Source organism: Bubalus kerabau, chromosome 5 (genome assembly GCF_029407905.1).
Source record: "Bubalus kerabau isolate K-KA32 ecotype Philippines breed swamp buffalo chromosome 5, PCC_UOA_SB_1v2, whole genome shotgun sequence".
Lineage (NCBI taxonomy): Eukaryota > Metazoa > Chordata > Mammalia > Artiodactyla > Bovidae > Bubalus > Bubalus kerabau.
Genome location: NC_073628.1, coordinates 55,055,158 through 55,064,789, shown reverse-complemented (window position 1 = coordinate 55,064,789; position 9,632 = coordinate 55,055,158). Strand labels below are relative to the sequence as shown.

The window sequence follows — 9,632 nt, the reverse complement described above, 5'->3', positions numbered from 1 at the left end:
GAGGTCAATAAAGTCTCTTGTTCCTTACCGGTCGGGACACTCTGGCCAGTTGTCCTCATCAGGAGGAGACCAGGGACAAAAGGGTCCCAGTTGCAGCTGCTAGGTCTGGCCCATTGGCAGGCAAGCTGGCCCCTGAGTACCCCGGGTGGTCAGGATGTCAGTCGCAGTGAAGAAGAGTCCCGCCAGAATCGCCATTTGTTGCAGGAAGGGGGACCCCTTCTAGGGCCCGAAACTGGGCTCTTGTCTAACACTCGGAAATGAATTGTCCAAGGAGACACATGTGCTGACAAAGCAAGAGATTTTATTGGGAAAGGGCACGCGGGCGGAGAGCAGTAGGGTAAGGGAACCCAGGAGAGCTGCTCTGCCACGTGGCTCGCAGTCTCGGGTTTTATGGTGATGGGGTTAGTTTCCGGGTTGCCCTTGGCCAATCATTCTGACTCAGAGTCCTTCCTGGTGGTGCACATCTTGTTCAGCCAAGATGGATGCCAGAGAGAAGGATTCTGGGAGGTGGTCGGACAGGTAGTGTCTCCTTTTGATCTTTCCCGAACTCTTCTGATTGGTAGAGACCTCCTGTTGTAAAACAACATGCAAATGGTCACTATGGTGCCTGGCCGGGGGGGAGGGGGGGGGGGCCGGTCTCAGTCCATGTGCTTCCCCTGACACTATGACCCAGCTACTCACTGCTAGGTATATTCCCCAAAGAACTGAAAACAGGTACTCAAACAAATAATTGTTCACAAACATTCATAGCAACACTATCCACAATAGCTAAAAGATGGTTACAACCCAAATGTTTATCAGTGGATGAACGGATAAACAAATTGTAGTGTATACATACAAGGGATTATTATTTAAACATAAAAAGCAATGGAGTCCCGATAGATGCTATAACTTTGGATGAAACATGAAGACATTATACTATGTGAAAGAGGGCAAAGAATCACACATTGTATGATTTTTTTTATATGAAAAATTCAGAATAGGCAAATCCATAGAGATAGAAACCAGATTTTTGGTTGCCAGGGACTGAGGGGGAAGGAAGAATGGGGAGTGATTGCTTAATGGGTGAAGGGTATTCTTCAGGGGTGACAAAAATCTTTTGAAATCAGAAAAATCTTTTGAAATTAGCTTTATAACATTGTGAACGCACTAGATGACACTGCATTGCGCATGTAAATGGCTAATTGTATTTTTATTTCAATAAAATATGTACATATTTATGGAAGTCTGGCAGTGTGTGAAGTCTTTGGTGTTTATGACCACTGACTTGCTTACTCCTCTAAAATGAGAAGAGATGAGGGCAGCTTGCCTTAACTCTCCTCTAAAACATATTGCAACCACGCTTCACTACATATGGTTCAATTCAGCCTCGCGGGTCAGTGTTGCTGCCAGACTGTGTGGGCATATGTTATCATGCATACACCGATGTGCCCACAGGCGGTGGGGCTCTGCAGAAAACACAGTTCCTGTGTGGAGCACCCATCCCTCTGCAGTAAGCAAATAGGTCCTAATTTACCATCTCAGGTAGTGGAGAATTGTCAGCGAATCCAATGAATTCCTATTTTCATTGAGCCTTTTCACACATAGCAGTGCCCAATAAAGGCAGGAGAGACTCCAAAGGCAATGCCAGAGGGAGACTGTGGGCAGCTGAAGGCAATGTGCAGGCGGGGTTTGCTTTTCGCTGACAAATAACACACCACACTCCGCTGACGCCATCTCCAAGCACGTAAAGGGCACTGCTTTCCTTTGGGAGGGTCCCTGTAGAGGCAGGGGCCAGAAGGGACCCTGAGCTGTAGGGTTGGATGTGCACCGTGTTGAAGGAGTATGGCTAGATTATTGCTGCTCCAGGAACTCTGGGTGGGTACCCAAGCCTCTTGTGCTGTTAGGGCTGGCCATTAGCCTTGGGTTTATTACTTTGCTGAAGATCCCAGGAGGGCTGGGTGGGTAGGACCGTGTGTGTGAGGTGGCGAGAGAACACTCTTGGGTGCTGTGCGCTCAGCAGAAAGGCTGCTTTCTTAGCCTCCCAAACAGGAGGGCCTCCAGCTCTTCTTATCCATCTATGCCCGGGGATGCAGAGGTCTAGCAGGAGCGTGATCACCAACTTTAGAGGAGCCGCTTGGCTGCCCTTGAGGCCATACCCCTCAACCCAGAGCTTAAAGTGGAAGTGAGTTCATGCTTCTGGGCTCCTTTGCATTGGTTGGTGGGTTGGAGGGGCAGTTACTACATGAGCTGCCAGAGGTCCTGCCAGGAGCACTCAAGGCTCTCTCTGCCTGGTGGCATGTCTCACCCAACCACCGGAAGCCAGAAGTCTTAGGTAACAGCTCCTTGCTGTTTCCTTGCATTCCCCCAGTCCTGGGACATACTGGACTTTAGGAGAAGCTGCTGGCAGCCCAGGACACAGACAGCTGTCTGCAGAAGGTTTTGCGGGAAGTCAGAGGGAGCCTGGACAGCCAGGCAAGCCATGTGCAGCGATCACTTTCCCAGGGCCTGTGTATGGACCTGCTCATACACAGGCATTCATTTGCATAAGAAGCAAGAGAGGGAATAATGCAGAAGGGAGGTTTGTCAGAAACTGATCCTCTGTAGTTGGAGAGGCATTAGCCAACAAAGAAAGAAAGAACAGCGAAATCTGACTTTCCTTTACCTACAACCAGCTGGTTCTCTCTTCCCATCCTCCCCACTACATTAAATTGGGAGAGGGCCTCACGCAGAGGAGGATCAGATCAGATCAGATCAGTCGCTCAGTCATGTCCGACTCTTTGCGACCCCATGAATAGCAGCACGCCAGGCCTCCCTGTCCATCACCAACTCCCGGAGTTCACTGAGACTCACGTCCATCGAGTCAGCGATGCCATCCAGTCATCTCATCCTCTGTCGTCCCCTTCTCCTCCTGCCCCCAATCCCTCCCAGCATCAGAGTCTTTTCCAATGAGTCAACTCTTCGCATGAGGTGGCCAAAGTACTGGAGTTTCAGCTTTAACATCATTCCTTCCAAAGAGATCCCAGGGCTGATAGGCCTCTAATTAAAGTATCACTTTGTGCCTGAACCCCAGTCACTTTTTCCACTCACTTAAAATGCCTCCTGATGATATCCCTACACAGTTCAGAGCCTCCCAGCCCTGGGTTGCAGACATAGGTCTCTAAGAACAACAGTATGACTAAGTAAGAATACGTCTCAACTACTAACCTTTCAAATCTTCCTTCCCTTTCAGATAGCAGCACTTGTTCATGTCAAATCCCACCAGCTGCTGACACTAGCCCTTCTCCTCCAGCGAACCCACAGCAGCCAACTGCAGACCAAGGCCTGACTAACTCCAGGTCCCCTCCTGCTCCCTCCCCAGCCTCTCCCTCCTCTCCCCTCTTCCTTGTCCTGTCGGGCTCTCTTCCCTCCTGCTGAGGCAAGATGGTACGGCTGGCAACTGTCAACTCAGTGCACTTTCTCAAACCCTGACTGAACGAATACGCACGATGCCCTAGGCCCAAATGCAGAGTCAGAGGAGCTGTTCCTTCAGCAACGTCAGTACAAACAAGGCCCCGAGTCAAAGAAAACTAGGCCAGAACACAGAAAAAGAAAGAAAAAGAGTCAAAGAGCACCTTGACTTCTGCCCCCTTCAGGCGTAGTTCTCATGGAAGCCTGAAGAGGAAAGAGACGGGGAAGGAAGAAAAAGAGACACGGAAGCTGGGCGTCCTGCAGCAGATCAGGGGGCTTTCCACAGCTCCGGACCCTGTGGTGGAGACCTTAGGAGCTGATCTTCTGGAGTTGGGGCTTTCTAGGAGAAGTTCCTTCTTCTAGGAGAAGCCCTATATACCATTTGCTTGTGTTTGAATCTCAGTTCACCTCTTTGAGGCTGAGATAATTGCAGCCATGTTCCACAGTGCTGGGCTTCCCTGGTGACTCCGACGGTAAAGAATCTGCTACGATGCAGGAGACCGGGTTCAACCCCTGGGTTGGGAAGAATCCCTGGAGAAGAGAATGGCTGGCTACCCACTCCAGTGTTCTTGTCTGGGAAATCCCATGGCAGAGGAGCCTGGTGGACTACAGTCCATGGGGTCACAGAATTAGACTTGACTGAGTGAGTAACACTTTCACTGTCTTTCCAGAGTTTTATGAAGTTTAAATGAAACTATGTGTGAGAACTTAGCCTTAAAAATATTAATTCCCTCTGTTTCCTTTTTCTAGGTTTCCAGAAAGGAGGCAGATCCTTCTAATCCTACACATCCCAGTTATACCCTCAAACCAGAACACGTTTGCTCCTGGAAGATGTTATTTTATTGATATTTATGAAATGAGATGTTGAAGGAGGGGAGGGGCAGGTCCAAAGGAATGTAGCAGGCCAGACAGAAATGTCTCAAGGTGGGTGAAGTTTACGAACTTTTTGTGAGGCTGGCTGCTGGCAGGGAGGTGAAGGAGAGAGCAAATTCTCTCACTAGGATGTGGTTTCTAAACCGGCTGGAGACTGAAGAAGTGGAAGAAGAGGGAAGAGAGTGAGTTCTTTCTGCATCTTGATTGTTGATGAAAACGATTTCTATTCTTGTAAATTTCTTTATAAATGTGGCCTCATGAGGATTGGCAAAGGAATTCACTTCTTCACAAACTTTTACCGAGCTGCCTGGCCAGGAGCCATTTGGCAGTTTCTCCAGTAAGAAAGCTGTGGAGGAAGCAGCAGTATCCCTCCTCAGGCTATAGCAGCAGACTGCGGGGAGCTGGGCCAGTCAGTTCCACTGTGGGTGACCCCACGGCCAGCATACACCTCCGAGATGCACAGGGGCACCCCTGCACCCCCACCCCTACAATCACCAGCTGCTCCTCCAGTGACTGAGGCGCTCACCAGCCGAGGTGAATGACCTAAAACTGTGCTATGCAGTTTGGGATTCCTGGGATTCACAAGGCCCTGGAAAAGCAAGGCGTATCTGAAGCATCGTTTTTACTAAAGGAGATTTTTGGGGGCTGTGATGTGCTCAGTTGTGTCTGACTCTTTGCGACTCCATGGACTGTAACCCACCAACCTCCTCTGTCCATGAAATTTTCCAGGCAAGAATACCAGAGCAGATTGCCATTTCCTACTCCAGGGGATCTTCCCAACCCAGGGATCATACCCATATCTACTGAGTCTCCTGTATTGGCTGATGGATTCTTTACCGCTGTGTCACCTGGGAAGGCAATGTTTTTTTGTTGTTGTTAAGGGGTAATTTCTATTGAAATAAACATGAATGTTTTATGGAACAAAATTCAGGTGATTTTTTAACATCAGATGTGAGATTTCAGTTTGAATGAGCTGCTTTGGATTATGTTCCTTGATCACTGGAGAGTACACATTCATTCTCTCCTTTTCTGGGTACTGCATTAAAAAAAAAATGTTTGGGATTCATTTTGATATTTGGCAAAACTAATACAGTTATGTAAAGTTTAAAAATAAAATTAAAAAAAATAAATAAAAAAATAAACAGGAATAATAATAAAAAAAAATGTTTGAAAAGCCCTTCTTTTTGAAGCTAGATGTTAGGATGATCTATCTTAAAAGTCATCATGATCATCCGCCTGCCTCTAGACAGCACTCTCAAACCTGGTTACACACTAAAACCATCAGTCAATTCACAAAAAGACATCAGACCCATCTGCAGAAATTCTGCCTCATTTGCCTAGAATGGGGCCTGGGGCTGGGTTTGTTCCAATGCCAGCCCAGTGGCTCCCACGGGCAGTAGGGGCTGAGAACCACTTCTCTGAAACTCAGGGCTGTATTGTCAGAATCCTAGATCCTTTGGGCCTTTGTTCTGTTTTTTTCTGTGTGTCAAGTGTTTACTCTGTTTTCTGTCCAGGCTCTCATCAACTGCAATCCTACTAAAATGATCTTCCCTCTGCTCTTCCCATAGATTAAGACATAGGTCCTCCTTTTTAACCAGCTCCTGGACAAACACCCAAGGGAAGGGAAGGAATGGCATTTTCTAAGTATCTCCTCTGTGTCAGGTGCTGTGCTAGACACTTAAAATTGTTTAAAAACTACCCCAAGAGCTGCTGCTGCTGCTGCTAAGTCACTTCAGTCGTGTCCGACTCTGTGCGACCCCATAGACAGCAGCCCGCCAGGCTCCCCCGTCCCTGGATTCTCCAGGCAAGAACACCAGAGTGGGTTGCCATTTCCTTCTCCAATCCATGAAAGTGAAAGGTGAAAGTGAAGTCGCTCAGTTGTGTCCGACTCTTAGCGACCCCATGGACGGCAGCCCACCAGGCTCCTTGGTCCATGGGATTTTCCAGGCAAGAGTACGGAGTGGGGTGCCATTGCCTTCTCCAACCCCAAGAGCTAGGTGTTAACATTTCATGCTATAGATGAACAATCTGAAGACCAAGGAAATTAAGCAGCATGCTCTAGATTCTAGGATTCAAAAACATTCTGTCTGACTCAAAATACCTGCCCTTTCCAAGATAATGACAATATATTGCCCTTCCTCTTTTTGTTTTTAAGGGATTTTTCTTAATTATTTTTTAATTAATTGTTAAACTATTGCTTTATTACAGGGAATAGAGTGAACTAGAGTCCTAGATATCTCACGTGGTACTAGGGATCATTATTTCTGGTCTTTGCAGACCTAATAGAACTAGATCCAAGTCCAGAGACCTTTGGATGGACTCACGGGACCTGTTTCTAGTTCTTGCTTTGAGAATTCAGCCCTGTCCATCTCCAGGTAGGAGTTAGCCACTGTCCTCAGCCCAAGGCTATTCAGGGTGGTGCTACCAGTTTAGTGGTGTTCTCTCCCCAACCCAAACCTGACTCTTACACTCCTGTCTGGGAAGGAGCTGAGGCATCTCCCTTTCTGGACTGCTCTGTACATGGCTCTTGAATCCTGACTTTTCCATGAACCCCTGGATAAGATATTTCCCCTATCTATCCCCTTTATTTTTCTGGGCTCCAAAATCACTACAGATGGTGACTGCAGCCATGAAATTAAAAGACGCTTACTCCTTGGAAGGAAAGTTATGGCCAACCTAGATAGCATATTCAAAAGCAGAGACATTACTTTGCCAACAAAGGTCTGTCTAGTCAAGGCTATGGTTTTTCCTGTGGTCATGTATGGATGTGAGAGTTGGACCATGAAGAAGGCTGAGCGCCAAAGAATTGATGCTTTTGAACTGTGGTGTTGGAGGAAGACTCTTGAGAATCCCTTGGACTGCAAGGAGATCCAACCAGTCCATTCTGAAGGAGATCAGCCCTGGGATTTCTTTGGAAGGAATGATGCTAAAGCTGAAACTCCAGTACTTTGGCCACCTCATGCGAAGAGTTGACTCATTGGAAAAGACTCTGATGCTGGGAGGGATTGGGGGCAGGAGGAGAAGGGGACGACAGAGGATGAGATGGCTGGATGGCATCGCTGACTCGATGCACGTGAGTCTGAGTGAACTCCGGGAGTTGGTGATGGACAGGGAGGCCTGGCGTGCTGCGATTCATGGGGTCGCAAAGAGTCGGACACGACTGAGCGACTGATCTGATCTGATCCGATCCCCTAAAGCTATTTGTACATGTCTGTGGAGGTTTCTACACTGATGTTATAGTCACCTCTCTTGTCCTTCCTCGGACAGTTCAATAATCCCAGCCCTAAAATTCCTACCTCTATCCTTGGCTAACTTCTCTCTGATTAGTTTAAGTTACCAAAGTATGTTTTACTTAGTTAGTTAGTTAAGTCACTCAGTCGACCCCGTGGACTGTAGCCCACCAGGCTCCTCTGTCTATGGGATTCTCCAGACAAGAATACTGGAGTGGGTTGCCATTTCCTTCTCCAGGGGATCTTCCCGACCCAGGGATCGAACCCAGGTCTCCCGCATTAGAGGCAGACGCTTTAACCTCTGAGCCACCAGGGAAGTCGTACAAGTATGTTTACTACTCTTTAGTAAAATACAGCTTCCTCATCACTCATTTATTCATAAGGTTTAGAAAAGGCCTAAGACACACCAAGCACTTAGCCAAGCATTGTGCTAAAGGAGGCACAATAACATTGCCTCCTTCCTCAGGGAGCTTGCAATCTACTAAAACAGCAAAGGGTGCCACCATTTACTGAAGGGCCACATGTGGCAGGCTCCCTACTAGGAGCCTATGTCCTGTACATTTAGTCCTCCCAACGTCTCAAGAGTTTAGGGTTACTGCCCCCACTTTACAAACGAGAGCTCCAAATCTCACTGATGCTTAAGCAATGCTCAAAGTCACGGAGACTTCACTTTAATAACTGGTAGAGCTGGAATGTGAAATTATATCCGTGTTCTCAACCCATGCTTTTTCCTTTACTCTGGAGATTCTATATAGCACAGTGGTTAGAAACTCAGACTCAAGAGGTGGACAGGCTTAAGTTTAAAACCCCAGCTTTGCCACTTTTAATTGGTATATAATCTTGAAAAAATTAGCCTTCCTGAACTTTGGTTTCCTCATCTGTAAAAATAAGATATAAAAATTCCTATCTCATAGGTTGTGATGAGAATTCAGAAATGGTAGGTGGTATTTTAGAGCTAATATCCAGACCTGGTCTCACCTACAGCCAGGTCACATCGTAGCAGATACCAGCATCCTGGGAACTGTCTGTCCTACACCTGTTCTCTCCAGCAGCCCCAGGCACAGTCTGAGAGGCACCATTAGCTCATCTGCATAACAAAGATGGATGTCACATACTTAGTTACTGAGAGACCAAAACCTCTAGGCTTCAAATTTCATTGTCTCCTTCCTCAATTAGGTTTCACTCTCTGAACCATCCTCCCTTTCCTGACTTAAATACACTTATACTTTCCAGAAGTTGATTTTCTGGAATCCATCATGTATGTCATCATGATGTGAATAAAGACAAGTGTGCAATAAATACATAGTAAAAACAAGAGATGCTATCCATTCAATAATAAAGGTTGTTCTCTGTCTTATTTTTAAAGAACTTATTAGAAGGAAATTCCAAAGCCCTCAATGCATTTCCCAGAACTTGGAACTTGAGATCTTTTCCTTCTTGCATTTGAAAGAAAACAAGCCTCCCCACCCACTCCAACATCTTTGTCTCCTCTTTGGGAAAGAGGAGACTATCCATGGGGAGAACTTAGAACAAGCACTCAATGCCAAGGGAATAAGGCAAAACATCTCCCTTAAAAACTCTGGGACACCATTTTTGGGTACCCATATAACCAGGACTTTCCATCAAAACCTCAGACTAGTAAACAATCCCTCTCTGGCATCAAGAGTTTTCAGAATGGGCGAGCAGCAGGTCCTGGCTGGTAATGCAGGACCATGATCATCTTTCTACTGACCTCTTTATATCCAACTCAATAATTTTGTTTGGGTGGATTTCCAGTCTTACCCTTCATTCCTTGGTTGTTTGGGATCAGAAGTGGTGTTATAAAAACGACTTTTGGGTCCTGTGAAGGTTGAAGAGGAAGGGTTTGGCAGCCAGAGGCACGTATCTCTCTTTGCTGAGAGGAATTTGAATCAGAAGGCACTTCAGCCCTTCTAGACGGAGTGGGCCCAAACATCAAAGGCAATTAGTTTCGCCCAGTGGTTGTGGCTTAACCTGCACTTTTTCTGGGTGGGGAGGAAATAGCAACGACATGAGCCCCTGGAAAATATAACTGACCTGAAGGCCTAAGGGTTTTCCTGGCCTGGTTGGTGGTTATTCCAC

At 46.8% G+C, this 9,632-nt stretch overlaps 1 long non-coding RNA gene across 1 annotated transcript in view; it reads right to left on the bottom strand.

The window, feature by feature from the left end:
- Positions 1 to 281: 281 nt before the first annotated feature.
- LOC129652749 (uncharacterized) overlaps positions 282 to 9,632 on the bottom strand; it is a 31,987-nt gene continuing 22,636 nt past the window's right edge. The window contains exon 3 of the long non-coding RNA XR_008714722.1: positions 282 to 570. This is a non-coding gene — a long non-coding RNA (uncharacterized LOC129652749). The remainder of the gene's footprint in view (positions 571 to 9,632) is intronic.